General features: G+C 41.2%; 1 protein-coding gene across 2 annotated transcripts in view; it reads left to right on the top strand.

The window, feature by feature from the left end:
* LOC135520264 (semaphorin-6D-like) overlaps positions 1-13,504 on the top strand; it is a 162,866-nt gene that overhangs the window by 22,280 nt on the left and 127,082 nt on the right. For both annotated transcript variants that reach the window (XM_064945677.1, XM_064945678.1), the window contains exon 2: positions 7,032-7,141. The gene's annotated coding sequence lies outside the window, so the exon portion shown is untranslated. The remainder of the gene's footprint in view (positions 1-7,031; positions 7,142-13,504) is intronic.

Raw genomic sequence — 13,504 nt, forward strand, 5'->3', positions numbered from 1 at the left:
TAATCTAAAACGGTGCTAAGGCATAACAATATTTCTCCGCCATGTTGGAGTCAACAGAAATACGAAATTACATCATAAATATTCCCTTACCTTTGATGATCTTTCATCAGAATGTTCCACAATAAATTGTTGTTTTGTTCCATAATGTCCATTACTAGTGTCCAATTAGCTGCTTTTGGTAGCACGGTTAGTTCACATGTCCAAAAGCTGGCGCTGGTCCAGGCGAACTTCAAAAGGTTATATTCCAGGTCGAATAAACTGCTCAAACTAAGTAGAGAATCAATCTTCAGGATGTTATTTTCATATAAACCCATAACGTTCCAACCGGAGCATTCGTTTTTATCTACAGAGTCATGGAATGCAGGCGATATCAACAGTAATGTGCGCAACCAGGAACTGGCATTCTGCCAGACCAGTGACTCATTCCCCTCCCATCCAGTCATACATCACACTAGAGGCTTCATTCCACGTTCGACTGACTGTTGACATCTAGTGGAAGGCGTAGGAAGTGCGAACATATCCATATCTTGTTTGGATGTGAATAGGCGATTACTTGAAATTCGACCAGCCCCAGAATGTCCACTTCCTGTTTGGAAATTTGCCTGCCCTATGAGTTCTGTTATACTCAGACATAATTCAAACAGTTTTAGAAACTTCAGTGTTTTCTTTCCAATAGTAAAAATAATATGCATATATTAGCATCTAGGACAGAGGAGGATGCAGTTCACTATGGGCACGCAATTCATCCAAAGTGAAAATGCTGCCCCCTATCCCTAACAGGTTTTTAACATGTAGGTGTGTGAGCTGCTTGTTTGTCCTTCCAACCATATATGGAAGCTTCTGAAAAGAGTGGAATGAAGTTGCAAATAAAACAAACATCCTGTAAAATGTTTCAGCGGCCAGAGTTGAACATGATTACGTACTAAGTTGTGATTACGAACAGTGGATTTTGTAACTGTGTTTACATGTTATCACAGAGTTGAGAGGAAGCCCAGGCTGGACAGTTTTGTTGCCTTAGCTCTGGTGGTGGACTCGTTCCTCTCTACTAATGTTACCCAATCAGAAAAGATTATGCTGGCACCATTATCTCAAAGCCCTCACAGATCTTTTTTTCCCTTCCAATTCACATTTCCATTTTTCCTTTTTTAGGTGTTTAGTTTATGCTACTCTTATGCTGGCTTGCATATCATACTTTTAGATTGAGGCGAGTTTTCTTATTTTTTTAAAGAAAATAAGATTGAGCTCCACATACGATATGGTAAGAGCCTAGAAAGTTTACTGAACCCTGAACAGATGCTTGCTTTTTCCCTTAATCCTGGAAAATATATTTAGAAATTGTGTTGACGAGTTGATCGCAGTGCACCAATCAGATAGGATCATGCTCGTACTAACAGGTGGCTTATTGATCTGTGGTGTTGATTAAACTGTGCAACTTTCTCCTCTTTTCCAAAGGAAAATAAAACGCATAGTCCTACCCTCTAAAATAAATCTACTGGGCATTTGGGAGCAATTTGAAGTCTGGGACCTTTTAGTGCCTTGGAGTTAATCATGTTTGCTGTTGAACTTGAAATGGAATTTGGGTTTCACTGCACACAAGTGCTGAATATGTTATTGTTTTGTTTTGTTCTTTCCCAGGCTGTGCTTTGAAATCTGAACTGATCCATTACAGCTCTTACAGATGGCAAGTACCAGCATTCATCGATCAACATTTTGCTACAGACCAAAAAAGAGCAAAACAATAGAATATTGGCCAGAAGCCCATGCATATCACGCAACCCACAAATAGGCTGTTATTGATACACTACAGTTTAGATTTTTTCTCTTGGTGCTCTTGGCCTTTTTCACTCATACTGGGGGCATAGATAAAATAGAAGAAAGTACAAATTAACAGAGCTATTATAGAATGTGAGACAGAGGAACCAGCGTTAGCATGTGGCTGCCAGCTGGTCTTTTTTTTTAGTCCAGTGGCTTCTTTTTTTAACATGTCTTTACAGGTTGAACTACCTGCTGTGTTTTTGGGGAACTAGGTCACATACACGACCTTGACCATTTGTCTAGGATAGATAAGGTCCTAGTGTTGGATTTAGGCCAATTGTCTCTAATCATGCTCCCAAAAATGTTCAATTGCAGATGATTTTAACCGACCAAGTTCAGTCTAACTATAAATAGCCACTGCAATGGGAGGGAAAATGCACTTTCTTGAGGCTCTGCTGAATCGACTAGCAGAAGGAATTTTCCAGAACCATGACCAGGTTAATGTGTTTACAAAATGTTAATTGTGTTTGATGGCCCTTTACCTCCCTTATCTCACCTCATTTGCTCACATCGTATATAGACTTATTTTTCTACTGTATTATTGACTGTATGTTTGTTTTACTCCATGTGTAATTCTGTGTTGTTGTATGTGTCGAACTGCTTTGCTTTATCTTGGCCAGGTCGCACTTGTAAATGAGAACTTGTTCTCAACTTGTTTATCTGGTTAAATAAAGGTGAAATCATTATTTAAAATTTAAAAAAGTTAAGCAAGGCCTTGTCCTGATTTGGGATTTCTGTAGTGTATGTTTTTGTGGCCAAGGACTTGGATAACCCTCATAATGTGCTATAATTCACAACATGAACCGTGTACTGCAAGAGCATGGACATGCTCTGGCATCATTTAAAAAATTTGACCTAAATCTAGGTGTCAGTCTATCCAGAGGAACAAAATCACTTACTAAACCAACAGGTTGTTATTTGTCACTGTTTGAAAGATCTCTATGCCATATTGTCAGAGAGTGGAGAATTCAAAGAGAGAAATCCAAAGCTTTCTCAAACTGCTCTGTGTTGAAAGGGGAACTGGCAAAGTGAAGCCTAATTCTCTTTAAGCAGATTGCCAGAACAGATTGTGTTCTGAGATGCCCTGTGATTTGGCCATCTCCAACTCTCTCTAGGATTTGTCAACAGATTTTGTTCATAATCTGCCCATTATCAATGTAAACTAAGTGCAATTTTGTTAACTTCCCTTTCTCTGAATAGAGAAGAACCTGTAAAGAAACTTGTCCTCTTCTGCTTTGTTAGTCAATGGTATTTCTCTTCTGACATTTTAAGCACAGGACATTTAAATCTCTTTTTTTTGCTGCTTAGGTCTTTCCTTTTACTTCAATAATCATTGTTTGCCTTCCACTATAAACCTGGCTATATTATTGAGAGCGGTATCGAACATACGAATCCTGCCCACCGGTGGTTTGAGTAAAAAAAAAATATATAAGAATTTGAACTGTAGTATATATGTTTTGGAGTCACTTATAAATGTTCTTGTTTAAAACAAATAAAAGCTAAAAAAATGTCCATTAAAATTGATCAGAAATACAGAGTAGACATTGTTAATGTTGTAAATTACTGGAAACGGCAGATTTCTTTATGGAATATCTACAGTTGTCGCCAAAAGTTTTGAGAATGACACAAATATTAATTTCCACAAAGTTTGCTGCTTCAGTGTCTTTTCGATATTTGTGTCAGATGTTACTATGGAATACTGAAGTATAATTACAAGCATTTCATAAGTGTCAAAGGCTTTTATTGACAATTACATGAAGTTGATGCAAAGAATCGATATTTGCAGTGTTGACCCTTCTTTTTCAAGAGCTCTGAAATCCGCCCTGGCATGCTGTCAATTAACTTCTGGGCCACATCCTGACTGATGGCAGCCCATTCTTGCATAATCAATGCTTGGAGTTTGTCAGAATTTGTAGGGTTTTGTTTGTCCCCCTGCTTCTTGAGGATTGACCACAAGTTCTCAATGGGATTAAGGTCTGGGGTGTTTCCTGGTCATGGACCCAAAATATCTATGTTTTGTTCCACAAGCCATTTAGTTATCACTTTTGCCTTATGGCAAGGTGCTCCATCATGCTGGAAAAGGCATTGTTTGTCACCAAACTGTTGCTGGATGGTTGGGAGAAGTTGCTCTTGGAGGATGTGTTGGTACCATTATTTATTCATGGCTGGTTTCTTAGGCAAAATTGTGAGTGAGCCCACTCCCTTGTCTCAACTGGCACCTTCATTAAATAGTAGCCACAAAACACCTGTCTCTACGTCAACAGTGAAGAGGCAACCCCGGGATGCTGGCCTTCTAGGCAGAGTTGCAAAGAAAAGCCATGTATCAGACTGGCCAATAAAAATAAAAGATTAATATGGACAAAAGAACAGACACTGGGAGGAAGATTGGAAAAAATGTTATGGAGAGACTAATCTAAGTTTGAGGTGTTCGGATCACAAAGAAGAACATTCGTGAGTCGCAGAAAAATGCTGGAGGTGTGCTGGAGGTGTGCTTGACGCCATCTGTCAAGGATGGTGGAGGAAATGTGATGGTCTCGGGGTGCTTTGGTGGTGGTAAAGTGGGTAAAGCGTAAACGGGATCTTGAAGGAGGAAGGCTATCACCCCATTTTGCAACGCCATGCCATAACCTGTGAACGGTGCTTAATTGGAGCCAATTTCAACCTACAACAGGACAATGACCCAAACTGTAATAACTATTTAGGGAAGAAGCAGTCAGCTGGTATTCTGTCTATACTGGAGTGGCCAGCACAGTCACCTATTGAGCTGTTGTGGGAGCAGCTTGCACGTATGGTACGTACGTAAGAAGTGCCCATCGAGTCAATCCAATTTGTGGGCGGTGGTTCAGGAAGCATGGGGTGAAATCTCTTCAGATTACCTCAACAAATTGACAACTAGAATGCCAAAGGTCTGCAAGGCTGTAATTGCTGCAAATGGAGGATTCTTTGACGAAAGCAAAGTTTAAAGGACACACTTATTATTTAAACTAAAAATCATTTATAATTATTTATCATTATTTATAACCTTGTCTATATTTCCTATTCATTTTGCAACTCACTTCATGTATGTTTTCATGGAAAATAAGAACATTTCTAAGTGACCCCAAACATTTTTTTGTGTGTGTGTGTGTGTTCGCTCAACCATTCTGTGGGGGACCCACCGATCCTGGGACGGTTGAGCTAACGTAGGCTATGCGATTAGCATGAGGTTGTAAGTAACAAGAACATTTCCCAGGACATAGACATATCTGATATTGTCAGAAAGCTTAAATTCTTGTTAATCTAACTGCACTGTCCAGTAGCTATTACAGTGAAATAATACCATGCTATTGTTTGGGGAGAGTGCACAGTTATGAACTTAAAGTTAATAAACCAACTTTGGCACATTTGGATAGTCTTGATACAAACATTTTAACAGAAATGCAATGGTTCTTTGGCTCAGTCTACACAAGCCTAAATTGCATCTGGGCTGGAATAATACATTATGGCCCTTCTCTTGCATTTCAAGGATGATGGTACAAAATAATACAAAAAAACACGTTTTTTTTCTTTAATTTACTTTTACCAGATCTAATGTGTTATTCTCCTACATTCATTTCACATTTCCACAAACTTCAAAGTGTTTCCTTTATATGCATATCCTTGCTTCAAGTCCTGAGCTACAGGCAGTTAGATTTGGGTATCCCGGACGAGCCCCCATTTTGTTACGTTACCATACGTCAAACTCCGTGTCGCACACAACAAAGGGAAATAACAAAGGAAAAAATCACTGACAAACAAAACTTAAACAGGTGGGTTTTAGGAAGGGTTCTCAAAGACACTCATGGGGCTGTCCCAGAAAGTTGACTAGCAACAAGTCTGGGTCCTAAAAGACACCCAACATGAATGCCATCTAAATTTGCCCAAGAAAAGGCAAATCAAAATAAAAACCTAAACCAACTTGGGGAACTAAAAGCAAGTGGAGCAAACCGAAAGGGAGAATCTCAGAAGAAGAGTTAAACTGTGGTCAATCACTTCCAACATCTCTCATGCCCACTCTCTCTCGAAACCTGTAAAACACAGACACAGGACCGGATTTAATGCAGGGGTTTACCGAGGCTGGGCCCAGATCCGTGGGGGGCCCAAAGAGGCAGCAAAAAAAGTTTTAATTTTTTTTTTTAAACACATACTGTATATATTAGATATGTAGTATATATTTGTACTTGTACTTTTTGCTGCAACCATCAACCACAGGAGGATTCAGGAGCCCGCTCTCAATGAGTGTAGACAGCCTGCTGCCTCTGTAGGGCCCTCCAGGCTCTGATCAAGCCCTACACCCAAACAAGGGCACTGCGTTCATCCACCTCTGGCCTGCTCGCCTCCCTACCACTGAGGAAGTACCGTTCCCGCTCAGCCCAGTCAAAACTGTTCGCTGCTCTGGCCCCCCAATGGTGGAACAAACTCCCTCACGACGCCAGGACAGCGGAGTCAATCACCACCTTCCAGAGACACCTGAAACCCCACCTCTTCAAGGAATACCTAGGATAGGATAAAGTAATCCTTCTCACCCCCCCCCCTTAAATGATTTAGATGCACTATTGTAAAGTGGCTGTTCCACTGGATGTCAGAAGGTGAATTCACCAATTTGTAAGTCGCTCTGGATAAGAGCGTCTGCTAAATGACTTAAATGTAAATGTAAATGTAATGTCATTTTAGGCGAAAGGTGGGGGTGAAAAAAGGGGTGGATCCTTAAAAGGGGAGATAGATAGAGAGATATATATTACTTTTTAAAATGACTTAAACTAACTGTGTAGAAATGATAATAGCCCTTCATTCATACAGTTTCTTGACTGTCCAGTTCTAATATTATTGACCTGCTCCATCTTGTTTTTAAGAAGAAGTCCACTTGTAATTTAATTGTCTTTGTTCAAAAACAAGTCCACTTGTAATATAATTATCTGTGTTCTAAAGGAACTTTGGGAAACCTGCTTCACAATATATTAATTGATGCTTGACAGCGGCAGAGGGATTTGATTGATGTGACATGCAGGACCTTCGAGGTGTGAAGATCTTAATTTACCGCTAAAAGGCCGACTGTTTTTTTATTTTTTTTTATTAAAATGACCAAATGGAGCAGATGGTCTAGCCAAGAAATAGAACATTACATATGGTGAATGTCTGACTGTAAGTCCATCTTGAATTTGCCGTTTTAAATAATTGTTATTTTGTTTTTTGTTTAGATTGTGGATGTCTTCACTTGGGGTGGCGATCCTAACCAGCTCGTTCGTGCCAGTCATCTATCCGTGTCAGCTGGCTGAATCTCTACAGTCAAATTTGTCGAAAGTTTAAGGTAAGACTGCCGTGAATTTTAATTGCAGTGAGATGAATGTTGATTTGGAGTTGTAGCTCTGGCTATGAACGTTCTTCTTACTGTTTGATCTTTAATAATTCTGGATACGAGTGGTTTGATGGGATGAGTGCAAGTTCTGCTGGCTGGAGGCACCCAGTGACAGATTGATAAATGGAAGCAGTGTAAAAGGTTATTAAGCCACTTTTTTAATTGTAATTACATATATTATCCATTATATTTTATACAATATTTTTAATCAGTCTGCAGAGCTGAGTAATTTTCATGGACAAATGTAGGGGGTAACTCCTCTTCATAACTTTGAAATATCCTTGCTTTTTGTTTTTGTAGAAGTAGATTAGATATAACATGATAATATGTGTTTATTAGCATGACAATAGCAGATTGAGGAATAGGCCGTGATGGAAAGTGTCTTAAATTGCGTTATGGCCAACCCGCCAGTCATGCGGGTATTGAAAAAAAACAACTGCATAGATTCCCTTAGTGACTGTAGCCTAGATGAAGAGGCATCCTGTCTAGTCTGACAGTCCCTGGCGACCATGACCACGGACAGTAGAGGACAGGGCCAAGGTGTGCTGGTGACAGGCCAGCTCATGGGATGGGTCTGAACAGATGGTTGGCCAGATGCAATCTAGCTGTGACCTTGGACCAATCTGAGGGTAGAACCAGTGCACATGTCTAAAAAAACATGTCCATAATATCAGTCTAAGACCCATTTTACAGTACTTTGTTATTGTTTGTTGTCTGTTAGTGAGTGATATACATTTTATTTTACATTTTGAGGACATACAGGTATAATTAGAGCAATTTCTGCACATATGCAGGCTTTGGTGAGTGTGTCCTTCTATTGCTTAAACAGCAGCTTCTCTCTTCTCAATAATTCCCATCTCACCTGCCACTTGACCATCCAGGGCTCTCAGAGGAGATGCCCCAACCCTGGCCCAATTCAAACAGCCAGATCCAGAAACTGAGTGAGAGGAGCCTGGGGAATGACTCCCACATCAGCCCAACACTCGCCAGCCCTGTAGAGTGATTTAAGAGCAGTGAAGGGAGGGGCAGGACAAGAGCTGGATTGGAGACCGGGGGTGAGGTTAGAGGTGTCAGGCGTATAATTGGGGTGAGGAGATAAGCTTTATTAAGTCAGTTGAACTTGGATGTGGCCCGTCCACCTTGCTTTCCCACACACCCACACATACAGGCCAATCTTCCATTTCCATAAGAGACTCTGTTCAACAAAGACATAGAGGGAAAACTCCTCAGGCTCCTTTCAATCAGAGAAAAGACAAAGACCTCATTAATCTACAAATGCTAGTGGGAAAGCTATCTATGGTCCTGTGTCCAAAATGGTTGACACAGTTCCAGTTGAAAACATATGCTTCTGTCAGAGTTATGTTTTAAGGACTGATTACTTAATATGCAAGTGTGTTCAGTAGTTTCAGGGCTTTTTTATTTGTTTCAAAGCCAGTTTGACGTGACACTTTGTCAGTGATGTCATCAGTTGGAGAAATGTGTTTTTATTTTCTTCAAACAGTAAATGCTAAATTGTTAATGCTCGATCATTGAAGTCTCCCCTTCGCTCAGGCTCTTATTCTGCTATGCCCTGTAGAGGCTTGTTTTTCAAAGCCACTGTGAAGGAAAGGGACATTGACAGCCTGGACACAGCTCTCTTTTCCTGAGAAAACAGTTTTAGACTCTGAGCAGCAAAACAAGAGAAAGTTGATGCGGAGAGGTCACGGGCAGAATTAGCTGCCTCCCTCAGTTCCTCCCAATACAAATTGGTTTCCGAGGAACTCAAGAAAGAGGCTGGCTCCTTGTTCTCTGCTTCCTTAGTAGCTTGTTAATCCCCAGCTCTGTCCGGAGGGGAAATGCTTGCGCACACACTACCCCCCAAAAACGACCCCCTGTCCTCCTACCCAATCCTACAGGGACTTGCTAATCCTGAGCCTGGTCATGGTGGGGAGATTGCTGGCTTTTCAAAGCCCGTCTCTGGCCAGACTTCAAAGTCACAGCGATACAAGGCTTGAGAAAGTGGGCTTGGCGAATGAGGTCTGCTGTGAGCAAACCTGCTATGAGGGTCACCTCAAACGTTACCTATGCACTTTCCCCAAGGCAACACTGAGAAGTTCAGTCTCAAGGGGATGGCTTTCTTGATTGGGGTACTGGGTGGGGGATAGCTGGTTTGTCAGATGTGTGTGGAGGCCCTCTCTGGCCATAACATGTGAAACCTGACAGAAGGATGGCAGGGCTGTGAAGCTATTTTTCTCAATTTGAAGAGCTGCTACCAAATTGAAAGGTACCATTTCAAGTGAAATACAGGGAAAAATAAATACATGGAAAGCCCTTTTCTCCCTTCCTTTTCAGTATTTTTAATTCTTGAACTGACAAACTCCTAATTCTGAATATGGGAATTTTGATTGATCCTCATCATTTATAGTTATGATGATACCTTTGCCTTGTGCCAATCTTGTCAGATTATGTTCATTGATCTGTCATAACAAGTCCATCTATGTATAGGATGTATCGTGAGTCAGGATTTAGGCTCTGGATGTATTAATTGTGAGACATCTCACTGTTTATAATGTTACAGCTCCTTTGCCAAGAATCACTCCAATTACTATCATGTACATTATTTTTGGGTCCTCATACTCAGTTAGATTCTCAGAGAACAATTTGCTTGATTGGAGCAGCAAGGATTCATGCCAGCTTAGTAGGATTTTCAGGGTCATTGCACTTACTATTTTTTTGTGATCAACAGTAGTTTACTGTCTTAACAAGCCTGTGATAATAATTTTGTTAGTATGCATTTTCTCAGTTTTCTGTTCAGCAACTGTCGCCCTTTCTTAGAAATTATTAAACACAATACCATACTTGTTATTTTAATTGGCATGACTAATCTTGTGGGCTTCAAATTCAAAGCGTTTAAGTACAAATGTTTGTGCCCATGTGCTTGTTAGTCCGACCAAGTGGAAATCCAGTTTTCTAAAATATTTGTCCTCATTTTGTCATCCTCTTGAGTTATTTGTCTCATTACTTAAATGTAATCAGAAGTCTTTGTTGCTTGGACGGTTGAGAAGGCTTGCTCAATTTAGACCCTTGATTAGAATAAAGGAATGATTACAGTGAAGGACTCCTTACTCCTGAATACTTGCCTCCTGAATACTTGCCTGATCGCTTGTTTAACGAATGCAGCGTGCCCGTGCAACCTGGCAATTAGTTTAAGTGAACTCCCCCGGCTCCAGATTATGCTTTTTGCCTTCCCGACCAGGAAAGTGCTGGGATGTGTGGCAAGTGGGATTCTGTCCTAATGCTCAGAGACAGCTTTGCCCTGGGCTAACCCAGTGTAAGAGGTCAGCAAGGTTTAGTAGAATGAGGAGGTTCTGTTAACTATAGATACATTAGTAGATGTGATTTTTTTTTTCAATTCATTGAGCTTATTCAATTAGCAAACCCTAGCCTATTATTTAGTGCAGATCATTCTCTACAGATTGATTTACATACCTTTTCCCTCCTTTGTTAGGTGATAAAAATACTTTATTTCTACAGTGGTTCATCCTTTAAAAGTTGCAGCATACTGCAGCACAGCTTGCATGGTGCCACAGAATTCTATGGCACGTTATTTAAGTGTCCGCCATTGTAAACATTAAAGCTAGTTAGTGCTAGTTTGACCACCAGAGGGCATCTTTGAGAATAATTTGATAGCCTTCAATAGTGGCTGTACTAGATAATTAAAACACTTTTTTTGTAAGAACATAGTATATGGGACTGATTCTAAGAAATATTGCTTAATTCAATTGATTAATATTATGGTGTTTCTAACGGTGCTAAAATACACTGCTCAAAAAAATAAAGGGAACACTAAAATAACACATCCTAGATCTGAATGAATGAAATATTCTTATTAAATACTTTTTTCTTTACATAGTTGAATGTGCTGACAACAAAATCACACATTATCAATGGAAATCAGATTTATCAACCCATGGAGGTCTGGATTTGGAGTCCACACTACAGGCTGATCCAACTTTGATGTAATGTCCTTAAAACAAGTCAAAATGAGGCTCAGTAGTGTGTGTGGCCTCCACGTGCCTGTATGACCTCCCTACAACGCCTGGGCATGCTCCTGATGAGGTGGCGGATGGTCTCCTGAGGGATCTCCTCCCAGATCTGGACTAAAGCATCTGCCAACTCCTGGACAGTCTGTGGTGCAACGTGGAGTTGGTGGATGGAGCGAGACATGATGTCCCAGATGTGCTCAATTAGATTCATGTCTGGGGAACGGGTGGGCCAGTCCATAGCGTTAATGCCTTCCTCTTGCAGGAACTGCTGACACACTCCAGCCACATGAGGTTGAGCATTGTCTTGCATTCGGAGGAACCCAGGGCCAACCGCACCAGCATATGGTCTCACAAGGGGTCTGAGGATCTCATCTCGGTACCTAATGGCAGTCAGGCTACCTCTGGCGAGCACATGGAGAAATGCCACCCCACACCATGACTGACCCACCTCCAAACCGGTCATGCTGGAGGATGTTGCAGGCAGCAGAACGTTATCCACGCCATCTCCAGACTCTGTCACGTGCCAAGTGTGAACCTGCTTTCATCTGTGAAGAGCACAGAGCGCCAGTGGCGAATTTGCCAATCTTGGTGTTCTCTGGCAAATGCCAAACGTCCTGCACGGTGTTGGGCTGTAAGCACAACCCCCACCTGTGACGTCGGGCCCTCATACCACCCTCATGGAGCCTGTTTCTGACCGTTTGAGCAGACACATGCACATTTTGCAGGGCTCTGGCAGTGCTCCTCCTTGCACAAAGGCGGAGGAAGCGGTCCTGCTGCTGGGTTGTTGCCCTCCTACGGCCTCCTCCACGTCTCCTGATGTACTGGCCTGTCTCCTGGTAGCGCCCCCATGCTCTGGACACTACGCTGACAGACACAGCAAACATTCTTGCCACAGCTCGCATTGATGTGCCATCCTGGATGAGCTGCACTACCTAAGCCACTTGTGTGGGTTGTAGACTCCGTCTCATGCTACGACGAGTGAAAGCACCGCCAGCATTCAAAAGTGACCAAAACATCAGCCAGGAAGCATAGGAACTGAGAAGTGGTCTGGTCACCACTTGCAGAACCACTCCTTTATTGGGGGTGTCTTGCTAAATGCCTATAATTTCCACCTGTTCTCTATTCCATTTGCACAACAGCATGTGAAATGTATTGTCAATCAGTGTTGCTTCCTAAGTGGACAGTTTGATTTCACAAAGGTGTGATTGACTTGGAGTTACATTGTGTTTTTTAAGTTTTCCCTTACTTTGTTGAGCAGTGTAGTTGTATGTTATGGCTTCAAATCCTATTGCTTCTAATGCTCTTTAAATAAATAAGACCTACACCACTTTTAACAGCACATTACTCAACATTAGTGAGACTAATGTCGCCTACAGTATATCGAAAAATATGTTTGTAAAGACTATCAGGAAGAATGTTGGCACTTATTTATTTTTGATCCAAAGCCATGAATGAGTGAGTCACTCAGCTTTATGTAGGTGCCGGGCTATAGGACTGTGCAATCAACTTGATAATATAGAATTATATTATGGAGGTTATTTCGTTGTTGTTTTTCTAACAAAAGTGAGCGATTGTAATTTGAGGCCAAAATAATATTTGTAAAGGCCAAAACATTTATTTCTGTTTTTAGAGGGGGAGAAACGCTGGGCCAATTGTGTGCCACCCTATGGGACTCCTAATCATGGTCAGATGTGATGTATAATAATAATAAATAGGGATGCACAATATATCGGTAAACATATCAGAATCGGACAATATTATTTAAAATGCCAACATCGGTATTGGCAGATGTGCAAAACCGATGTCAAAGTTGACGTGCATACCTATATAACGTAGGTACCTGCGGTAATGACGCCACATACAATTTTGCGCTACACGTGCAACACAGCATTCATAACCTTGCCCACAATGTCTGCTGTGTGGGTCAAGCAGTCAACAAGTCGAGCAGTCGTTTGAAAGAGTAAGAAAATTTCAGCGAGAGAACTCAAAGGCGAAATCCATTAAAGCCAAGATAATGGAATTCATTGCCCTTGACAATCAACCGTTCTATGTCGTGGGTGATGTTGGCTTTCACAGACCGGTCGAGCACCGGTTCACAATACCAACTGCACTATTTTTTAGATGTTGCCCTACCTGAGTTACACAGTAATAGCGTCACTGCTATTAGCTTCAAGACATACATACTATGGAACGCCGTTTGGGTCTTTGCGTGTCAAAAAAGATACAGTAGCACTGTCAAAGCTGTACAAAAAGACTGCAAACAACGACCACAAAACGATGTGTTTACAAT

The sequence above is a fragment of the Oncorhynchus masou genome, chromosome 29 (assembly GCF_036934945.1).
Source record: "Oncorhynchus masou masou isolate Uvic2021 chromosome 29, UVic_Omas_1.1, whole genome shotgun sequence".
NCBI classification, from domain to species: Eukaryota; Metazoa; Chordata; class Actinopteri; order Salmoniformes; family Salmonidae; genus Oncorhynchus; species Oncorhynchus masou.